At 44.4% G+C, this 21,325-nt stretch overlaps 1 protein-coding gene across 10 annotated transcripts in view; it reads right to left on the bottom strand.

Annotated features, from left to right (window-relative positions):
• Positions 1–21,325, bottom strand: part of DAB1 (DAB adaptor protein 1) — a 413,827-nt gene that overhangs the window by 187,208 nt on the left and 205,294 nt on the right. The window lies entirely within an intron of this gene.

The raw sequence follows: 21,325 nt of genomic DNA on the forward strand, positions 1-21,325 counted from the left end.
TGTATGCACTATTACCCTTGAACATCAGCTGGGAGAACACACCTACATGGCGAGGCTTGGGTGAACAAACACAGGGTGGAAAACAGAATATAAATAATGGGAGGAGTTTAGTTCACGTTGTTCCCCCATCCCATGCTGGGATTTAAGGCTGGGATAAGGCAGCCTGCTCTTAGTCCCATCCACCAGAGCCCTTCTATCCATAGAAATGATTAAAAATTAACTAGGCAAGGAAGACAGATCGACTTTATCGGGTACTGCTGAGATCAGATTAACATTCCACTGACACAGGGGAGTTCAAAGTGCAGGCTCCTGCATTACTGGAAGTTTAATTTTTAATCTTTCTTTAATAGTTAAGGTCCAGAGGAGTGCCCTAGATAGGTCCTGCCCTGACATGAAGGAACCTCAGGCCATAAACTTCAAAAGCATGGATGATGGGCACCAGATGTTCCCCAAAATGAGAGAGAGCTCTTGCCTGCTGAACTGGAGACACTCCTGGAATCAATCATGTCTCCATTGCTCCTGTTTAGACTAAACACATCATCCAGCTCCAAAGGATAAATGCCAGGGGTGAGAGACAAGGAGAGAGGCCTCAAGGGGCTGCTGGGACTCCTCTGTCCATACCTGGTGGCCAATGCTGCCAGGAAGAACCAGCTCCCAAAGCACCTGGACCTTCCCCCAGCTCCATGGCCACAGGAGCACATCCCCTATGGAGCCAGGCTGGGAGAGCTGGGAGTGTCCAGCCTGGGAAACAGAAGGCTCTGGAGACACCTCCCAGTGCCCAAAGGGGCTGCAAGGGAGCTGGAGAGGGACTTTGGACAAGGGCGTGGAAGGGCAGGACAAGGGGGAATGGTTTCGAGGTGACAGAGGGCAGGGTTAGGTGGGATATTGGCAAGAAATTCTTCCCTGTGAGGGTTGGGAGGCCCTGGCACGGGTTGCCCAGCCAACCATGTGGCTTCCCTATCCCTGGAAGTGTCCCAGGCCAGGCTGGACAGGGCTTGGAGCAACCTGGAATAGTGGAAGGTGTCCCTGCCATGGCAGGGGTGGAACTGGATGAGCTTTAAGGTTCCTTCCAATCCAAACCATTCCATGATTGATAAATTCAGCCAGTATTTGTGACCTACACTCACTTTTACCAACACTGTTGTGTCCAGCCCCTCACTTCACAAAGACAGCCCCAGCCACCAGAAGAGTCACTCAAAACCTTGGGATGTTCCACATTCCTGCCACTATTTTATTGTCTGCCTTTGCTGTACTTCTCACAGTTGCTAAGAATTACTTTAACATCAGCAAACACTAAGCAACAAATGTTTTACACATGACAAATCCTTTGCCTCTGGCGTTTCCAGAAGTTCACATTTTTTCTCACGCAGCAGCAGAGCCTGGGCTTGGCTCTCACATCAGCTGCTGCAAAGGTTACAGGAGAAATGAGGGACCCTGTCTCCCCCTCAGTCTCCTTTCAAAACCAAATTGATTGCTCTTGGATGGGGATGGGGGACATTCCCTGCCTTCCCATATGGAGAGCAGATTCTGTGTGTTGAGCATGCCTGTGAGGTAATATTTCAGCCGAATCTACTGTCTGTCACATCTGGTATTTTGAATAATCGGTTAAGTGAACCATAAATTAAATTAAGCCAAGCCAGTGTCATAAACCTAAAGTGCATTTCCAAAGGTTCTCCCATATGAAGAGGGAGCTGGCTTTGGAGGGCTTTAACATCCTGACTCTGAGAGCCTTAAAACTGCAAATAAATCAACAGCCTGTGTGCTTGTACCTGTGCAACAGCCCCCCAGAGTGGATTAAAATTAAATACTTGTGAGAAAGTGACAACACAGATGGATTTTCCTTCATAGACACCTGCCATGAGTGAAGGGCTTCTGGTGGTGACAACTGGAGAAAGAGACTAAACTGGAAATTAAACTGGAAATTAAACTGGAAATTAAACTGGAAACACCAGGGGAGGCAGGATGCTGGTGGTGCTGCCCTGGGCTTGCTCTGGTGGCAAAGGATCTGCAGGAAAGGTGAGGTTGTTTCATCTGCCTGACACTGCCATGAGTGACTGGTGTCCAGAGCAGCTGCTCCCCAGAGGGATTTTGGATGTGCCCCAAAATTTCTTCCCATCTCCTGCAGCTGAATCACTCCACTTTCAATAAAAAAAACCCCAAAGAAACAAACAAAATAAAATAAAAAAAAAGAACACAAAAACCAAAAACCAAACCAAAACAAACCTCAAAAACAAAACAAACCTCCCCAAAACAAACAAAACAAAAAAAATTAAAAACCCCAAAACCAAACAAACAAACAAAAAAAACCCCAAAAAATTCCACACACAAAAACAAAACAAAACAAAAATAATCCACCAAAACCCACCAAAAAAAAACCAAAAAAAACCACAACAACCTCACAGTCAGGGAACAAAAAGCAGCAGCTCATTTGTAAGCTTGTCCTTGGGAATGCTCTCCACAGCCTCATGAATGCAATGATTCCAGCCAAGGGATTGTCTTTCCCTGCACCTCTCTCAGCCCTGAGCACCACGTTTCACCAATAAAGGGCTAATGAACCACAGCAGTTGTTCATATGTTTTCTTACTCCTTCTCCAAAATGTCACAATAAATCTATATTGCCAGATAACAGCAAGCAGATGGATATTGTAGCTCCTAATCTGGCATAGGTGTTCTCAATCAAGGCAGAGATTAATTCTCCCCAATGATAACCAGCTCTCCAGGTTGTCAGGAGCCCATTATCATTTTCTGAAAGGTTTTTTTCGGGACAAGGGTAAAAACCAGCTCTCTTTGTCCTATTGCTTTATCCATTACAAAGAGAATGAGGGATGGATTTCTGGAGACAAGGTGAATTAACCACAGAAAATGACATGGTAAATAAGCTTAGAAACAATAGCAAAAAGTTCCCAGGAACACTCTTTGATAGGGTACATGGATTCATGGAATGTATCTCCTGTTGCTTTGTGAGCAGCTCAGGAATACTTTTGTTAGGATTATTTAGTCAATGATACTGAAAAATATTTTGAAAAACAGATCAAAACAAATGAAAGAGCTATTTTCTGAGGTATGTCTTGCATAGCAAAAAGAATGCACCTTTTTTCTGAAACCTGCAAACTAAATAACAGAATAGAAAACAAATATGGATTTTACTAGCTGAGAAAAATAATATGGGGCCACAGTGCCATTTCTCATGACATGGAAAAGAACTAAAATTTGTAAGTGAATGTAAAATCTGTCGAATTCAGTGAGCTTTAGTCCTGACTTCCAGACCCTGCCTTGTCCCTGGTCCTGCAGGAGGTGTGTAGCATCTCCAGGAATTTACATTTCCTCGCTGATCTTCCTCTGATCTCATGATTCCATTAAATACTCCTAAAAACATCCCCTTAAGGTATTTGTTACCCTTGAATTTTGTTTGCTAATGAGCTCCTAATTGTGGCATAGCAAGTTCATCAACTATTGCACTTCTATAAAACAAAGAGGCACCGCAGCTAATTATTTGCAAAACTCATTATCAGAGCTCTGCTGCTGCAGAACTTCGTAGGTGTTGAATTTTCCAGCTGACATCCTGCTGCAGGGATGAGGGCTTGAACAGAGGTTTTGGAGTGATAAAACAGCAGTGAGAGAGGTTTTGGAGTTCCTGCTTTTTCCTGCATCTCTCACCACCTCCAATGGGGCATTTCAGCCACCCCCTGAAATCCAAGGAAATCTCTGCACTGATCCTCATGGGCACTGGGGAGGGTCAGCACAGGTAATCGACGAGTTTCCTCTCCCTGCACACTAAAGAAGAATATATTAGTAGAAAATGAATAGCTCTGTTGGTTATTGATTAACAGAAATGCTACAGAGCTCTTACCATTTCAGATTGCTGCTGATGAATGGGAGAGGGAAGGGAATGTGAGGAGTGATCTCACTGTGTGCTCATCACAGAGCAGGGCACTGCACAGTCCTACACCCTGGGAATGGGGAGCACCCAATGGGGAAATGGGGAACCTGAGCTGCAAAATGTATTTCTGTATCAATCCTGGGGCTAAACACTGCAGGGTTCTGCCCTGTGAAAAATGCGTATTTTATGATTGGCTTTTCACGAATAATAAAATTATTATTATATGTGTTATGTTAGAAAGTGATGCTGTATTAATTTTTTTAAGTAGTGTGTTAAATATAGTTTTAGGTTATAATGTTAACATAGAAACTATGCTATGTAAGATGCTTTTTTAAAGAAAAGGCTTGCAGCAAGACAGCAGCCACAGGACACCTGAATCTTTCAGAGAAAGAGAATTTATTGCTCCATTATCAGAAGAAACAAACTTCTTCCCATATCGCTCAGGTCTGAAGATGCCATCAGGATTCAGAGGAAGAAGCTGACACTGACCAGACAGAATCCTGTGTTTGAATGGAATTTATGCACCATGTATGAGGTATATGAATATGCAACAGGCTGTTGCTTTTAAGGGTTAATCCTCTGTCAACGTGGGTCCTTTTTCGGGCTTATTTTGCCCAGAAAAGGTACCTGGACTGTCCATAACTCTTTGTTTCTATTGTCTCATATTGTCCTAATCTCAATTGTTCAGATTTTTACTACTCTAATTATATTACTCTTTTTATAAGAAGTTTTTATTAAACTTCTAAAATTTCAAAAACAAGTGATTGGCGTTTTTCACATGCCCCAACAGGTAATTGTGATTCTTTAATCAGTTGGGTGAATGTTTAGTTCCCTTTCCTGCCTCAGGTGTCTGGATTGAGCATCTCTGATTGGGAAGGATCCATCCCAAAACCATGGTGGATAAAAGTCACTCCTGTCCATCCCCACCTTTTCTTTCTACTCCCTGCTCCAGTGTATCAAGGTTAGGAAATAATGAATAATCAATAAGGCCACATCTCCACCAGAGAAAAATGTTTCAGCCTGAACATGAGAGCTGAAGAAGATTTAAATACAGTTTTGTGCCGTCCACTCCAGCTTTGCTAATGTGGGCTGTGAGTCAGCATCCTGTTCTAAATCACTGCAATTGCCATGTGCTCCAAGAAGAAGCCCAGCAATGCTCCCACAGCCCCTGGAACTCAGGATTCTGGGAAGAGGCAGAAGGCAGGACTGAAGGAAGAGAATTATTGACACTGCTCAAGCACTCACCCTGCAATGGCACCCCTTAAAATTGTGCAGATTGAATCAGCAAATCCCCTCCAAGGAATGTCTGCATGCAGAGAAGCCAAGCAGAGCCCCTTCCAACCCCAGCATTAGTGGGATATATGTATATTGGTATATATGTGTATTTATTCTATATATAGAACTGATAAACCATGCAAACTGTCTCTTTGGAAAATGGGAGAATTAGCTTTCCAAAACTGCACATTATGCATTAGACTAAAATGTTTTGGAAGGAGGCATGTGTTTCTGCCACTGACCAGCTCTGGAAGGGAACAGGGTTTTTGCTCCCTGAGCAACGTGTGACAAATCTGCCCTGCAGTGAGGCAAAGAGACTGAAAAAAACTTGAGAATCTCCAAGGTAAAACTATTCTATTACAAAATCACATTGCTATGCAGCACTCATTCCTCTGCCTATTTAAGCTGAATGTGAATGCAGGCTGCTATAATCTTGTATTATAAAGAAAGCACTAAAAAAAACCCAAAAAAGACATACCAACCTCTACTACAGATACAATCAAAACAGGTTTTAATTATTTGCAGGCAGTACTTTGCCATGTACCACAGTTATTCATTTATACTTAAAAAAATAATAACCCTACTCTATTTGATAGTTGGTGATACTGAATTAATAATTTGAGCAAGTCAGGAGGAAGTTAATGTAATCCTCAATTTGCTTTACATCTTCAGAGTCACCTAGGGCACTTTACAAGGCAGGTAATATTATCACAGCTGGACACCTTGGTAATCTTCTGAGCCCTTTCTCCTTTTCAAAATAAATGTTACAGATATACCGTGATACTGCTGAAATAGCTGTTAATTTACTTCAAAAGATGAAAGAAAACAGGTGAATTAACACAACTCCACCACACTGAACAGAAATTCCAGCAGGGCACAGCACAAATGGGAGATCCAAGGCTGTGGATGGACCAGACATGAGAATCCCCAGCCACATCTCCCTATTAAAAGGGAGATTTGGATCCAACTCCTCCACCCTGGCTTTTTGTTTGCCCTGTGAGCCAAAGCTGTGGGATTTGCAGAAGATGGTAGATGCTCCAGAAGAGCAGATTTGGTATTTGGAAACCTCAGCTTGGCTCTTTGAGGCTGAACCTGAAAAGAGAGGTGACAAGGACTCCAAAATTAAACTATTCCTCTCTTCAGCCTGGTGTCCACACTCTGGAAACCACTTGGAAGCTTCGTGGATCCAAAATACCAAGAGTAGGATGGACTGCAGGAAACCACTGCCAGCTTTCTGTGTCCAGTGAGCCAAATGCTTGGTTTAAACCAGTAAAAATTATGGGATTTTTTACAGAGGACAGATGAGAGATTTGCTGTGAGCTGGGAGAAATCCTGCAGCCACCAAGAGCCTGAGCAACACCCAGTGCACCTGCCCAGGTGGGGCTGCTCATCACCTGCAGCATCTTCAGCTCCCCAGGACCCCAGCAGTGCTTCCTTATGGGCACCAGGTAAAAATATTCCTAATGAAACCCACAAAAAAACTACTATTGAAATAAACCTCAAGGTATTTGGTGATCCTGTTTATCCCTATGTTGCCTCCCAGCACCATTCAGGACATCTCAAAGTCAGTCCCACATGAACATTCCTCTCAGACTCACTCTTTAATTTCCATGGGATACTGTTGCCTGCTCTTTAAATAGAACTTTAAAAAATTAAAAATATATATAAAACTCATTTACACACATTTGCATATCAGAAAAGCCTAATCAAAACCTCCCTGATTTCCATGTTAGCTGTCATAGTTGTTTTAGCAATCAGCAAGCTTATATAAAAAAATTAAACCAAAATATATTTGTCTTCTTACATAAACTGTTATAGCAATGTAATGGAAAAAGTTAGATATCTAAATGGCACTGTAAAAGCTGTAAAAGCTGGAATGATTGATTTCATAACGTTTCCAGGAATTATAAATAACCTTTAAGTGTCTCCACTGCTTTGATTTGCATAAGCAATTGAGAGTTCATTAAGCAGGGATTAAAACAAAGCTGAGGCAGTGCTGGGGACTTGGTCTGAGCAAGGACCTGGCTCAGTCAGTGCTGCTCCAGCCTCGGCTCTCCCAAAAAGCTGCTGCAGATCAGGTGCTGAGGTTTTGGTAGTGGGGAGCCAGTGCCAGCCTGGATCAAACAGCAGAGATTCCCCAGGATCAGCTCTGGGGTTACGCTGAGCGGTGGAAAAGATGTGAAAATTATGTATAAACCAGGGTGGGTCAGCTTGAAACAGCATGGATGAGAACTTTACAGGACCTCCAATGGAACTTGGAGTCATGGAATATAATCACTAAAGCTGGAAAAGACCTCCAGGACCATTGAGTCTGAGCTCCAAAATCACTGAGTCCAACTGCTAAAACTTCACAGGAAATTCACAGGACTTCCACAGAGAACTCCCCCAAACATTCCAAGCATTTTCCACCCCTGCCAAGGCTGGAATTTCCCCTTGGTGAGCACCCACAAAGCATCACAAACACACACAATATTTTGTGTGTTTCTTTCCTGCCCCTGTCAGAAATGAGAGGTTTTTGCTCCTTTGGCTGTGAGCTGCAGCTCCAGGTAGTGGTTATGGGGCATGAAAAGGGAGGATGGGAGCACAGGGGAAGGAATGAAGACAAGGCAAGATAATTGAAGGTACCAGTGCACTAGTTATGTTGCATATATCTCATATAATTAGTATTAATAAGCTGTCAGTCAGAAGATGTAGTTGTTAAAAGGCAGTTTCAATGGGGGAAAATGATAATTGAACTCCTCCATGTATTTGTCTGTATTATTTATTCTCTTGTTTTTTCAGTTCACTGCCACAGGTTCATGTTTAGCAGAAGTGAAATTGAAGAAGTAAATGGGGTTTTTTTGTTTATTAACTAGGAAAAAATTAACCTCTATTGCTCTGACCAGGGCCAGCCATAGGAGGGAGGCTCAGGGAATGTTCTCCACGTTTTCAAGCCACAACTTTGCATTAATTCTGTTTTGATATAAACACTTGTTCCTGTGGTACCTGGCATGGTACTGCTGCTCCTTTATTCTCTACTAATTCTCTACTCACTCCAGATGCTCTGCCTCATGATTTAACACTGCAGTTCCTAAAGCTGGTCAAATCATGTGCACTGAATAACATATTCAATAACTCCCTTCCCTTTTTATTTTAATTTTTCAATTGTCTGCAAGCAGTTTACAGTGTTTCCCAAAGCATCTGTAATGAGGAATTAGTCCCTAAATATTTTATACAAACAGTTATTTAGGCTGTATCTTGATCAGAAGCACTTTGCTGCGGATTCAGCTGGGACAGAAGGATTTGGATTGGATTTGTACTTCTGACTGTAAATTGGCCACATGGATACAGCTCTCTTTCCCTGCTTTGCAAAGCAGCCCTCATGACAACACTGGGGTATTCCAGGCTCCAGAATTCCAGGTTAAATTAGCTGTGATTGCTCTAGAATATCCCCAGTAAATCACTTACACTGGAAGTATCCTTAAAGCTCAGAGCTACATAAAAATATCCCATCCCTATTTTACAGAGTCTGATGTGACTTTGGCTGCATGGAGGAGCTCTTGACCCATGGAGAAATCCTGAATTTTACCCCTAATGTCAAGAAACCTGGACAGAGAGCCTCACTCAGGTTAATGTATAGATGAGGAAGTTTTGGTGACACTGGCACAGGTTGCCCAGAGAGGCGGAAGCTCCATCCCCAGAAACATTCCCAGTCTGGATGTGGCTCTGGGTGACCTGATCCAGTTGAAGATGTCCTTGCTCATGGAAAGGGATTGCACTGGAAGGCCTTTAGCTGTTCCTCCCAACCCATTCTGTGATTCCACATGCATGGTTCCTCTCAGGAGCTGCTCCACCACAGTTCCCTGCCTCACCCCTCACATCCCAGTGGAGTGGAATTTCTCTTCTCTGTGTCACATAAACAAGAAATGCTGCTATTTTTTTTTGGTCACTTGCTGAATTTAAGTAATCTGTGAGTCATAAACCCTTGGCAGCTTGGCACAAAGGCTGCTCTGACTACTGCAATCCATTTTCAATTCTGACTTTGTACAATCCCAGAGGAAGTAGCTGAAGGCCTCCTTGGGCTCCCATCAGCTCCTGGTATCAAAATGATTGAACTGGTAACATTCTTGAACTGGTAGCATTCCAAACAAGGGATAGGAGACATTTTCTGACTCAGCTACTAAAGGAAAAAGTAGATACTAGAAAAATATGGGAAGTGGGACACGTCCAGAGCCCTGCCCTGTGTGGTAGCCAAGGTGGGGCTGCGGAGAGGCCAAGCTCTGGCCTGGGCAAATCCCATCTCTCCAGTGGCCTGATGTGACTAATTTGCACTGCTGTGGTTGGAAGTTTGTTTGGAGAATGCTGATTGTTTCCTAACTCTAATTAATTGGGATCATTTGTTGCAATTGGTGAGCGCGAGGCCTGTTGTGGTGTTATGAGGGCCCCAGGATGAGGTGAGAGATGAGAACTGACCCCAAGTTCTCAGAAGGCTGATTTATTATTTTATGATATTATATTAAAAGAAATGATACACTAAAACTATGCTAAAGAAAGAGAAAGAAGACGCCAGATGGTTAGACAAGACTGAATAATAAAAACCTGTGACTGACCAGAGTCTGACACAGCTGGACTGGGATTGGTTATTAATTAAAAACAATTCACATTGTTTTTAATTAATAAAACAATATTCTGCTCAGCAGAACAGGAGGATCAGAAAGGCTCAAATCCATCTGCACCTTCCTGAAATGCCTGAGACCCCATCAGCCCCAAAGCCACACACTGAAAATGGGCTGCTGGAGCTATTTGGGACCTCCCTCTGGTGACTCCTTCCTTTCCTCCTCCTTCTGCCAGGCTCCAAGGGTAAAACACATGATCCTGGTGTTTTAAAGGACAGGGAGGAGGATGGAAGAGGAAGCAATGTCCTTTCAAGGCTTTTCACCTTTTCAGGATGGAATATTTGCAAGGAGCTTTGCATGAGGGGACTTTGTGGTCATTAAATAGCTTGCCCCAAAATTACGAAAAAGGATCCAGCTGAGGCACAGCTCAGCTCATTTTCAGGATACCTGGCTGCTCCTCATCCTCCCCATCCCTGGGGGAAACAATCACCACCCCCTGACAGAGCAAGAGACTCCCCAAAAACTGCTGTGGCTCCTCTCAAGCCACTGCTGATACAGGAGCTAACCCCACCTCTGGAGCCACAAATCCAACCCATTTTCCAAGCTGCTCATTTACACAGGGACAAAAATTATTTTCTCCCAACCAGGTTTTCTTGTGTCAGTCGTTTAACATGTTCCTGTGGTTTTTTCCCTCCCTTTCTTATTACCTTTTCTGATAGTAAAGACATTGCAGATGGGCATCAAACTGTGCAAAATGTAAATTATGATTGGGTAGAGTCAGAACATAAAAAATAAGTTATTTGGATATATATTTTTTTTTCCTAAGGACCACAGCACATATGGCATGCTAAAAAAATGTCTCGTGTTCATTAAGGCTAAATGAGACAGGTTAGAGAATCATGGGCACCAAATGGAAAACTTGGGGAAAAAAAATGCTGGCTGGCAACTCATTCTGCTGATAATATTTTTTGGATGTTTCCCTCCTGCCCTCTCTCCCTCATTTTTTTTTAAACTGCAAGGACATTTTTGCAAATATTTCACAAATATCTGATGGCTGTTGCTTAGGAATCTGTCCTCCCCGCTGTGCCTTCCTCATTTGAAGGTCATAATCTTCAGTTTGTGAAATCATAATTATCTGGCTAGCCAGTAACTCTGATGTCACAAATGGAGGATTATGATGACTTCAATGAAAAAAGCAGCAGCGGGAGAAAATGAACTCGGCCACCGAGAGCTTGTTTTCCTCCCCACCCCTCCAGAAAAAAAAAAAAAGGATATAGCTGAGAAAAATATCAGCAGAATGATCTCCAAATAGACTATTTTCTGCATGGCATCAGTGCCTCTTTCAGAATATGAGGTTAATTTCTGCCTTGTGCCAGTTTAATGCAGGCTTCCACTTTATTTTAACACATAGCAGGTCTTATATTTAATGTAATGGCAGAGTCTTGCCACTTCTTGTGGAGCTCATACAGGGACCTCAGAGCTCTCCCATAAAAATGAAACAAGCCTCCCTGTAGCACTCAGGAAAATAAAATGGCCAAGATTCACCACAAGGTCACCTAAACCCAGGGCTTGACTACTGCCAGATAATTCTCCACTGTATCAAAAAATATGACAAATAAACATGGTCAGATTAATAAAGTATTTAATGGCAAACTCTCCTTATTGCTTTCTATTAAGCATCCCTGCCAACCTAATGCTAAAAATTCACTGACTTATTCAGTGACAGCTTCTCTCCCCAAAAATCACAGAATCCAGAATGGGTTGGGTTGGAGGGGACCTTAAAGACCTTTTAAGCACCTTAAAGACCTTTTAAGGTGTTTGGTTTTTTAGTCCTGACTCCCTGCCATGTGCAAGGAAACTTCCACCAGAAAGGGAGTGAATCTTCCACTAAAAATGAGGGAGAAGAGAGACCACAGCAGAGCTGGGACCGTCCTGATGCATTTCCCAGACCAGAAGCCACATAAACCCCAGACATTATTTGACAGAGATGGCAGCACTGATTTTCCTCCAGGACAGATGCTCTGGGAACATGATTCAGCAATTCTCAGTGTCATTGTTTTGAATAAAGCTATCAATGTTTCTCCTGAGGAGTTTGGAATGCAAGAAGATTTCTACTGTAACTATAAATGCTAGTGCCTGTCTCCTGGGCTTCAAATAATGTACATTTCAATGTTCCTGCCTGCTTGAGTGAGACATTAAAAGAGCTATATTCTGAATTCTTGATGTTTTATAAAAATATGAACTAATAGTGCAATGACAGGATTCTACTGTCCCTCCCCATTGCTGCTCCAAAGCAGCACTGGAACCAAGCACAAATCTGGCTGGATTCTGCCACAGGGATGAGAACAAAAATACTGATTGCTGGAGGTTTGGGGGGGGGGGAAAGGCAATTTCCTGATCATAACCACGTTCCCTGGCACTGGGTTGTGTAGCTCAGAGGGGTTTAAGTGGCAGCAATTGCATGGAGGTGCCTTCCAAAGGTGTCTCACTGCAACAGCATCCTCAACTTGCTGGCTGCAGAATTTGGTGGTGAAGGGGAGAGGACTGGGGGAAATAAAAGCACAGCAGCTGTAGTGCCACAGGCCCCTGGCCCCTGGAATATGTTAGGAGAGCACTGTGCACACACCATTCTCAATCATTAGGAACAGCATATGGTGGGTTGGTGCTGGTGCTGCCTTTCCCTGCCTGCCCTGCTTCTGCTCAAGGTGTGAGTAAATGAGGAGAGAGGGATGCTGCACACGTGAGCAGAGATCTGCAGGGGGAACAGCCATATGGGGTCAGGAGGATGTGTCAATTCTTTGCTGCCACATCTTCATCAATTGTAAACGCTCCAAAAAATTATTCAGTTTTGTGTCTGCGTGGTCAAAACCTCCCTGTGCTTTTTTTCTGTTCTCACAGCAGCTGAGAGCCCCAACATTGGTCACAAACTCCCAAAGCACAGAGCACAACACCACATTTACAAACAAGGTGACAACAGCTGGGATGCCTCATCCAACCCTGAGGGCACCCCACAACCTCTCTCTGTGTATTCACAATGCAGAGGTTTGTGAAATCAGCCAAAAATCCAAACTGCTGTCTTTGAGACAGCCAAAACAGAGTCAGACAAACACCCTGCACTGTGCAGGGAGACCCAGGGGTGCCCAGAAGTGGGAGGCGGGTCCTGAAAACACCTTTCACATGGGCAGCTCAGCAACAGCCACGGCTGCCACTGAGGATGGCAGGCAAGGATCAGTGTTGGAGCAGCAGGAAAAAACATGGGGATGGCGTAGGACAGGAGTCCAGAGAGAGTCACAGGCTCAGAGCACTGCACAGACAACAGCTGAGGCAGGTGTGGTGCCAGGAGCTGGGGAACAGCAGGACCAGGACCCGTGGGGGCACTGGGAACTCGCGAGATGTGCACAGGAAAAAAGAGCAAATCCATTCACCTCTGTCCAAATCAGGAGTGTGGATTTCTCCTAACATTCAGACTATTCTGATGCTGTGAAAGGTGGCATGAGAAATGCCAGTGCTGCCAGAGGAGCTGGGGATGGTGACAGGCAAGAGCAATTCACGGCGAGGACTCATGAGAAGTGGCACTGGGTTTGGTGTCACAAGTGTGGAGTTAACCTTTGCCACCTCCCTGTTCAGCCCGCTTCCCCCTTTAATGAGGCAGCTTGATTTATGTATGAGGCATTTGCCTTCATAAGAAATTTATTATTCTTGCCCCCTCCAGATTTGTCACCTGGAAGGTGGTAATTGGTGCTTGAACCCACAGTGGTGTGCCACCAAAGGAATTCCAACAACCCCACAGGTTCCCCATCAGAAGTGGGGACTCCCAGCACAAGGAAAACTGCCTCTGATGCTGATGGCCTGGGAATTGCAGATTATTTTCACTCCCTGGATGACACAAGGCCTAGCAAGAGCTGGGGAGCAGCACAGCCCTGCTGACAGAAATGGGGTCTGGCTCCATCTCCGTTCAGCAAACAAGAAATCCAAGGAATTCAGTGAGGACCAACTCCATGGCTAATGTCAGACATGTTTCAGCACACTGCTGCATCAGATCCTAATCTCCCACTCCCCTGGCATCCCAAAACATGGAAACAATACAACCATGCCAAGAATATGCTATAAAAAGAATTGCTTTTAGTTTAAAAAACTGAGTTGTAAAACACCCATAGAGTTGCAATTGGTCTTAATCTCCCTGCAAATGTCATTTTACATTAGATTCTTGTTTTTCATTCACAATTTGAATCAAAAAAGTACTTCTGTTTTAATTAGTTTTATAAATTTGCTGAGCTAAATGAATACAGCAGTAAAATCAAAACTGCAGAAAATGTGGGTAATCTCAGCAAACTGCATTGCTTCTGGAACAAATTGTAAACCTAAAAATTAATTAATTAAATTTATTAAAATAATTCTAATTTAATTATTTGATTAAAATTATTTGAAATGCCAAGATGTGAAAACTGTCAATTAAGCTGCCACAGAAAATCTACAGCTCATATTAATAGACTGCAATAGCCCCAGCTACACAATTCCCTGCTCCAGAGAAATCAGCTGGCTGTGTGGAGACAAGCAGTTCCCACGTGGCCAAAGAGAGTGGAAGAGTTTTAAATTCATTCTGTGACACCAACTGGAGACTTTTGTTCTAGATGATAATCTCAGTTTTCTCAAAACCCATTACAGTCAAAGCACAACTTAAATGACACTTCCTTCCTTGTGATGGCTCAGTGTCAAAGCACTGTGAGTGATGGATTAGCAATGTTTGATTTCAGCTTCCAGGGCATTAATAATCATGGGAAATTGCTCTTATAAGCAGGGTTTCCTTGCCCACTGGCTGCTCTGCAGATTGCTAGGACAAAACCCAACCTATAAATGCAGAAATTGTATTTCAGTACAGCTCTGCCAGCTGGCCACTCCATTATGCACCTAATTCCTTCTACTTGGGCTTCTCAACAGGGAAAAAAACCAAATTCCTAAATTGAATACACCTTAGGAATATCAATTTAATTAAGAGGATGACAAGAGGAGATAAAGGCAGGAGGGTGTTTATTACCAGAATAAATTTCTACCTGCACTGCAGTGATACACCTGTCCCCATGTGTTGATGTTTTCTAGTGGGAGAAACCTGTGCAATGCTGTGGAGGACAGCAGCGCCACAGGTACCTGTGTGAGCTGAGCCAAGGGGACAAAAATCTCACTCTGAGCTGCAGGAAAGGAGCAGAAGGTGCAAACATTCACACACACGCACAAATTCACATTTTTCACAACACAAGGTTACTTCCATGCTTAAGCTCAAAAGGGTTATGGCTGGAGTTAGTAAAATTACCTGGGAAAGGGGTGCAGCAGGTGAGGAGCTGAGGTGGAGCAGGGGATGGATGAGCCACGGGTGAGGCTCACAGGGAGCCACACACAAACTCTCCACACCAGTTCACTGAGCACCTCCAGAGCTCCTACACACCTCATGGATCTCCCTGTTGGCACCAGCATGGTCCCACACACACACAAACAACAGCCCAGCACCCTCAGATGCTTTATTTAAGAACATGCATGCAGACAGTTCTCTAGAAAGCACACTCTATAAATAAAACATGTTTAATAACCCAAGAAAACCAAACAAAATAAATAAACCATGCTACTGACTGGCAACCTCCTCTGCAGAAGAATCTGTAGAACACTTTCCAGGGTTTGCAAAGTGCCTGCCTGCAAAATATTTTGCATGATACAGTGCTATTCCTTAAGCAGCTGTGATGGGCCACATGCTGCAGCAGCTGCCAAAATCCCTGCTGGACAGCTCTCCTGCCCTCCAACCAAACCTGCTCAAATTCAGCTGGAGCCAGGGCTCCATTTTATAACTGCAAGGTATGATTTATTAGGAAAAAAATAATGATGACTGTGTTTTCCCACTGCTGAATGTCAGTGTGGTGCTGGTGAGGTCAGGAATGCCAGGCCAGCCTGTGCCAGCTCACTGCCCAGCCTGACAGATTCCCCACAGGCCATTAAGGGAAGCAGGGAAGCCTGAAGTGCTGAGTGATGCTCTCACAGCTTTATATTGCACTTCTGGACGCTCTTCTCACCTGCAGAATGGAGTGACACGAGTCACACTGAGGTCTGAGCTCATTCTGGGATTTATTTCCAGCTCTGCATGAAGGGCTGAAGCCACCCTGACCTGTGCTGATGCTGGAAGTGATCAGGCAGCATTCCTCCACATTCCTGCTGAGAGGAAAAGGGTGGGAGATGGGGAAATGGGGCAAATGTCTGGTCCCAGGCAGGAGGGAGGTGTGTCCCTGGGATGCAGCATGAGTGCACCCTGCTGAAAACCCCTCTGAAACTGCTCTGACAAGGCTCTGCCTCTGGAAAGGGGCTTCTCCACTTCAGCTGCTCTGTGTGGGTGGGAGGCTCATTCCTATAGGAAGGGCTGGCAGGATTGAAGCCAAGTTTGTAGGAAGTGATCTCCAGAGTCAATTTGTTCTTCTCTGCCCTTTTTTTTTTTTTTCTCTGTATAAAGCTGAGCACGCAGGAGAAGAACCAAATCCAATTGAGCATCACCTAATTTTGCTCAGAACAGAAGCTCCCTTTCAATAAAAATTAAAAATCCCTTGTAATTCCATCCATGCTGCAATCTGGTGAATTACCAGAGTGGATTCTGGACAGAAAGCTCCTGCTCTGGGGTGAGCCCTCATTGTTGGCTCCCTTGCTATGCACTGCACACAGCTTGCCTTGTTTCACAGCCAGAAGTGATGCTGCAGCTTTTTGTCCTGCTCTCCCCAGATCCCAGCCCCTCTTCTGCTGCATCTGTAAGTGCCAACAGGTGGGAAGGGGCACGGGGAAGGAGAGGCTGCCAGGGTGCTCCAAAGGACCATCTGTGTGGGCAGGGACTGCACAATCCCAGCCAAGGACACGGGAACATCTGTCTGCCTCCAGCTCTTCACCTACTGCAAAGGTTACGCACCAGCGCCGTGCCAGCTGTGCCAGCACCAGTTTAACACAAAACACCCCAGGAGCAGCCTGTGGGGACATATTTCTGTTGTCTTTAGCCATTTTAAAAACAGAAAATTCTGCCTAATTGAAATCTGGCGTGCCCTCCCACTTCTCCCCACACAGGAGGACTTACTGGGGTAACAACAATTTCCCCCACGCTCCTCATGGGTTTTGCTACGAATAAACAAAAGTTTGCTACTCTGCACTTTCCCTTTCCAAGATTGCTGCCAGCTCTGACATTTTTTATATCCCTCTGAGTAACTAGTGCCAAAATTTTTCGTGTCTTTACCAGCAACCACAGCAGCAACCTCAGAGGACTCCTGCACACAGCAGTGTGAACACACTCCTGTGAGCACAGTCAGAGGTGTTTCCCAGGTGGCATTCAAGAGGAGAAAGATGGAAAGCTGTTTATTTACCTCTCTGGTCTAACATAACCTGGAAGGTTTGGGTCCCTTTTTATGTTTGAACATCATGCTCTTAAAACATGTTTTGTTAATACTTTCTGACCTTTTTAGGGAATACTTGGTGGAGGTACCACCTAAGAAATTCACAGAATTCACAAGGTTGGAAGAGACCTTCAAGATCATCAAGTCCAATCCAGCCCCAACACCTCAACTAAACCCTGGCACCCAGTGCCACATCCAGGCTTTGTTAAACACACCCAGGGATGGGGACTCCACCACCTCCCCAGGCAGCCATTCCAGAACTTTATCACCCTTTCTGTAAAAAAAATTCTCTTAATATCCAACCTATATTTCCCTTGATGCAGCTTGAGGCTGTGTCCTGTGGTTCTGTCAGTGCTGCCTGGAGAAAGAGCCCAGCCCCACCTGAGCACAGCCACCTTTCAGGAAGGAGCAGGTCCTCCATCTCAGAGTCAGCCTTGAAATGTGCCCCTCTCCACATGACATTTTTTAACTCCCAAAAGCATCACTTACTATCATTTTTATGAGGCTTTTTGATGCCTATTTGTAACTCTCTGCCCTTCCAGGTTCCCTCCCCATCCCTCATCCCCAACGAGCTCCTCGCCGAGCGGAACCGTCGCGGTTGGCACTGCCACGCTCCCACCCCGCCAGGCTCTGCTTTCCAGGGTTTGTTTCCTACAGCAGCCACTGGTAAATGAGGCTGGTGTGACAGGCCACTGGCTGGATAATGAGTTCATTCTCCAGACCCACTGAGAGCAAGGTACTTCCCTGGCCCATCTGTTCTCACGGCACGGCTCCGGCAACGCCGTTTGCACAGAGAGCAGCAAACACCTGGCGGAGCTGCTCATGTGCAACAGAGCCCCTGCAACACACACTGCAAAGCCTCCTCGGCCTAAAAATGGGAAGGGACAGAGCTCTGGGATTACTTCAGAGCCATTGCTGCAAATGCTTAAACTGGGGAAAAAAAAAAAAATTAAAAAAATCAGGAGGATGAAAGCCTCCAGAGGGCTGAAGCACTCTTGTAGCACACTCATAGCACAGGCACAGTGCTGTCTCTTGGTTACCTCTATTTCCTCCAGGTTTTCTAAGAGAAATAAAAGCTCCAGGAAAGTCACAGGTCTGTAAACAGAAGCGTTGAAAAGCAAAGATCTAGAGAAATCAGAACAAGAAATGGCGCTTTAAATGTTCATCCAGCCTTGACTGAAACTGGCACAGCTGACCTCAAAAAGGAAAAAAAAACAGTTAAAAAGACTAGGTACCATCTGCAAATATTTCTAGAGGCAAGGAAAACTGGTACTATCTTCAATTTGGAGAAGGGATGAATAAAAAGTGATGGGGCATTGGTCTATTTGAATAACGAGTAATTTAATCAAGATAACGTGGGCTCTGTAATGTCCCACCTCCTCAGTACTAAAGTGTGGCAGCAGATGACTGACAACACCATATTTCAAACTGCCTTAAAAAAATTCCCTTTGTTTTTAAACACATTGTCCCACAGAAGGTGCTGCTGGTTGACATGAACAAGGGGCAGATGTGAGTGATTCATTAATGCCTGGAGGCTGCTGAAGGTCAGCAGAACATCCTCCCTGACATCCAACAGGACATGGTAACCATGAACTCTCACAGTTACGTTGGGATATGAGCCAGCTATTAGCAGCAGAGCTTGCTCCAGGTAAATCCTTCCACAGCTGCCTATTATCCCCATCACATTATTCCTCCTGACAGAGGCAGCACTGCCCATATAGATCACAGGTGCAATCCAGTATGGAAATCCTATTTAGATGTGCAATACATTACTGTCTTCTCCCTGGCTGTACTAATGTCTGAATTGAACTGTAATATCTCATGGCTGGAACCTTTCTTTAATTCATACTGCAGACCCCTCACACAATCTATGTGCTGAACAAAGTAGTAAATTCACCTTAACATCTTTATGCTTTCCCATAGTCTTTAAATCATTCATATCCAGACTTCCTGTGTGTTCTGGATTGGATAGAAGGGTTTCTAGCACATAACTTTTGCATTAATGGTTTTGGGGAATGAACTCTTTGAAGAGGAAGCTCTGTCCTTTAATCACTGGGAGAAAGAGCAATGCCCACACCCCACTGCTGCAGGGTGAGCTGGAGAAGCCCCTGGGCTCTGAGCCATCCTGCAGTGAGGTTCCTCTGGAGAGTGGCTGGGATCAGGCCTGAATCCATCCCTGGGGAACAGAACACACTGCAGATGGGTGGCTGGTGGGGTGTCATCAACCTTCCTTCACCTGTGTGCTTCCCCTGTACGGGCAAAGAAGCCTGGAAATCTCCCCTTTCTGTCACAAGGTGTGTTTCTGTGAGTGAAACCCTCCAGACGGACTTCCCTCTAACAACAAATGCAATTATTCACCAAGACTTGGTAAAACCTTGAGAGCAAGTACAGAACAGGCTCCACTGCATCATCTGTAGGAGCTGAGGGGCTGAACAACAGAGCTGCATGTAGGAAACCAAACACTCCTTGCACTGTACCTGATTTGTGAGACATCTTCCAAAATCAGCTTCACTGAGACACAGCAGGTAAAAACCACTACTGAGTGCAGCAAAGCACATTAAAACCACATTAAAGGATTTGGAAGAGCTCTCTAAAATTCAGAGAAAGATTTTCCTTTGCGCACCAAGACACTGCAGCCTTTAGGGCATTGATGACACTGACTGTCCCTCTTTTGACAGCTGCACTTTTCTCCATCAACTCCTTTCTAATCCAGAGCTAGAAGGTCCCACAATCACTGCTGCAGAGGCTGGAGGAGAAAGGGAGTTGTTACACTGTGAAATCCCTCAAGCTGATCTTTATCAAATGTGTTTATCCAGGACAGAAAGGCCCACTGTGGGGAAAAGCCTCTCTGCTTTTTGGGAGTCTGCATGGGCAGCTCTGGAGCCACCACAGGCCAGGAACTGCCACACCAAGAGCTGGCAGAAACTGGGTCCAGGAGGCAAACTTCTCCTTTAGAGACTCCAGCTCCCTGGATACCTGGGAGAAGGGACTGTACCAGCAGCTGACTGGAAATTTATCCAAAATTCTCATGGTTTCTTTCACCCAAAAATTGTTTCCAGTCTTGTAGGGCCAAGGAACATTTTGTTGAAAGCACAAAAACTTGCTTTTGAAAAAGCAGAATATTGCAGGCAAATGTCAGCATGGTCCAACAGCACAGTGCCACTCTGTGTGTTTCTTCCTCAGATACTCCAAATTTCTGGCCTGAGTCCAGCCTGTCAAACACAATGGGTTCTCCCCAGTGCCATGTGCCACCACAGGTCTCTCCCTAACTCTGAACCTGCTCTGAGAGGGTTTGTCCTCCTGCAGTGCTCTCCAGCTGCTGCCTCCAGCCTCTGACCTTTTGAAAGCTACCTGGGAAATCCCACATTTGGTAAGAGACTTTTTAAAGCAAACAGTTTACATATGATTAATTCTTCCTGTAGACCTCAAAAAAACCTCCTTCCTGATTAGCAAAGGTCACTGAATCTCAAAAGTTAATGGCAGACACTTCAAATATATTACAGCCTTTCTCTAAAAAAAACCGAAGTAAAACAGAACTGGGTTTGTCAGGAGAAAATAGATGTGGCAGGAGAAAAGGCAAGAAGCTGGGAAGGTACAAACTGGAAAACTGATAGAGGAGCAGCTGGAGAGGAATAAAGGAAAAGATCTTGACAGAGCAACCTCAGATTCAGAGAAATAAATATATATCCTAAAAGTGAGCAGTGCTGAAGCTCCTGCTGGAGTCACTGGGTACTGGGATATTCCCTGAGTGTTTTGAGGTCGCACTTTCCCTATGAAAGACCCCATGAAAATGTGAAGAGATGGAATCCTCCATCATCTTCCTGCATGTTTCCATCATACCTTTCTCTATAAAGTAGCCATGACTTTGCTACCCTGACTGATTCATAAAAAATTCATAACTGTTATCCATGCTCAATAATTCCAGTGTTAATATTTGGGTAATTTAGGAGTACCTTTCTCCAGCAGAGTTCAGCCTGTGCCACTGAGTAATGCACAGTTTAAGTGTTTATGACTAAAACTGTTCTCTCCTCTTTTCCTTCCCCATTCTTACCTCCAAAATATTTTCAAAATGTTAGTGAAAAGAGGAATTTGAAGAGGCAGAATTACTTCAAGGCAGAATTAAAAAATTATGAAATGCATAATGCCCAATTTATCAACCAAAGCAAACT

This window comes from Melospiza georgiana, chromosome 9 (assembly GCF_028018845.1).
Source record: "Melospiza georgiana isolate bMelGeo1 chromosome 9, bMelGeo1.pri, whole genome shotgun sequence".
Taxonomy (NCBI): Eukaryota; Metazoa; Chordata; class Aves; order Passeriformes; family Passerellidae; genus Melospiza; species Melospiza georgiana.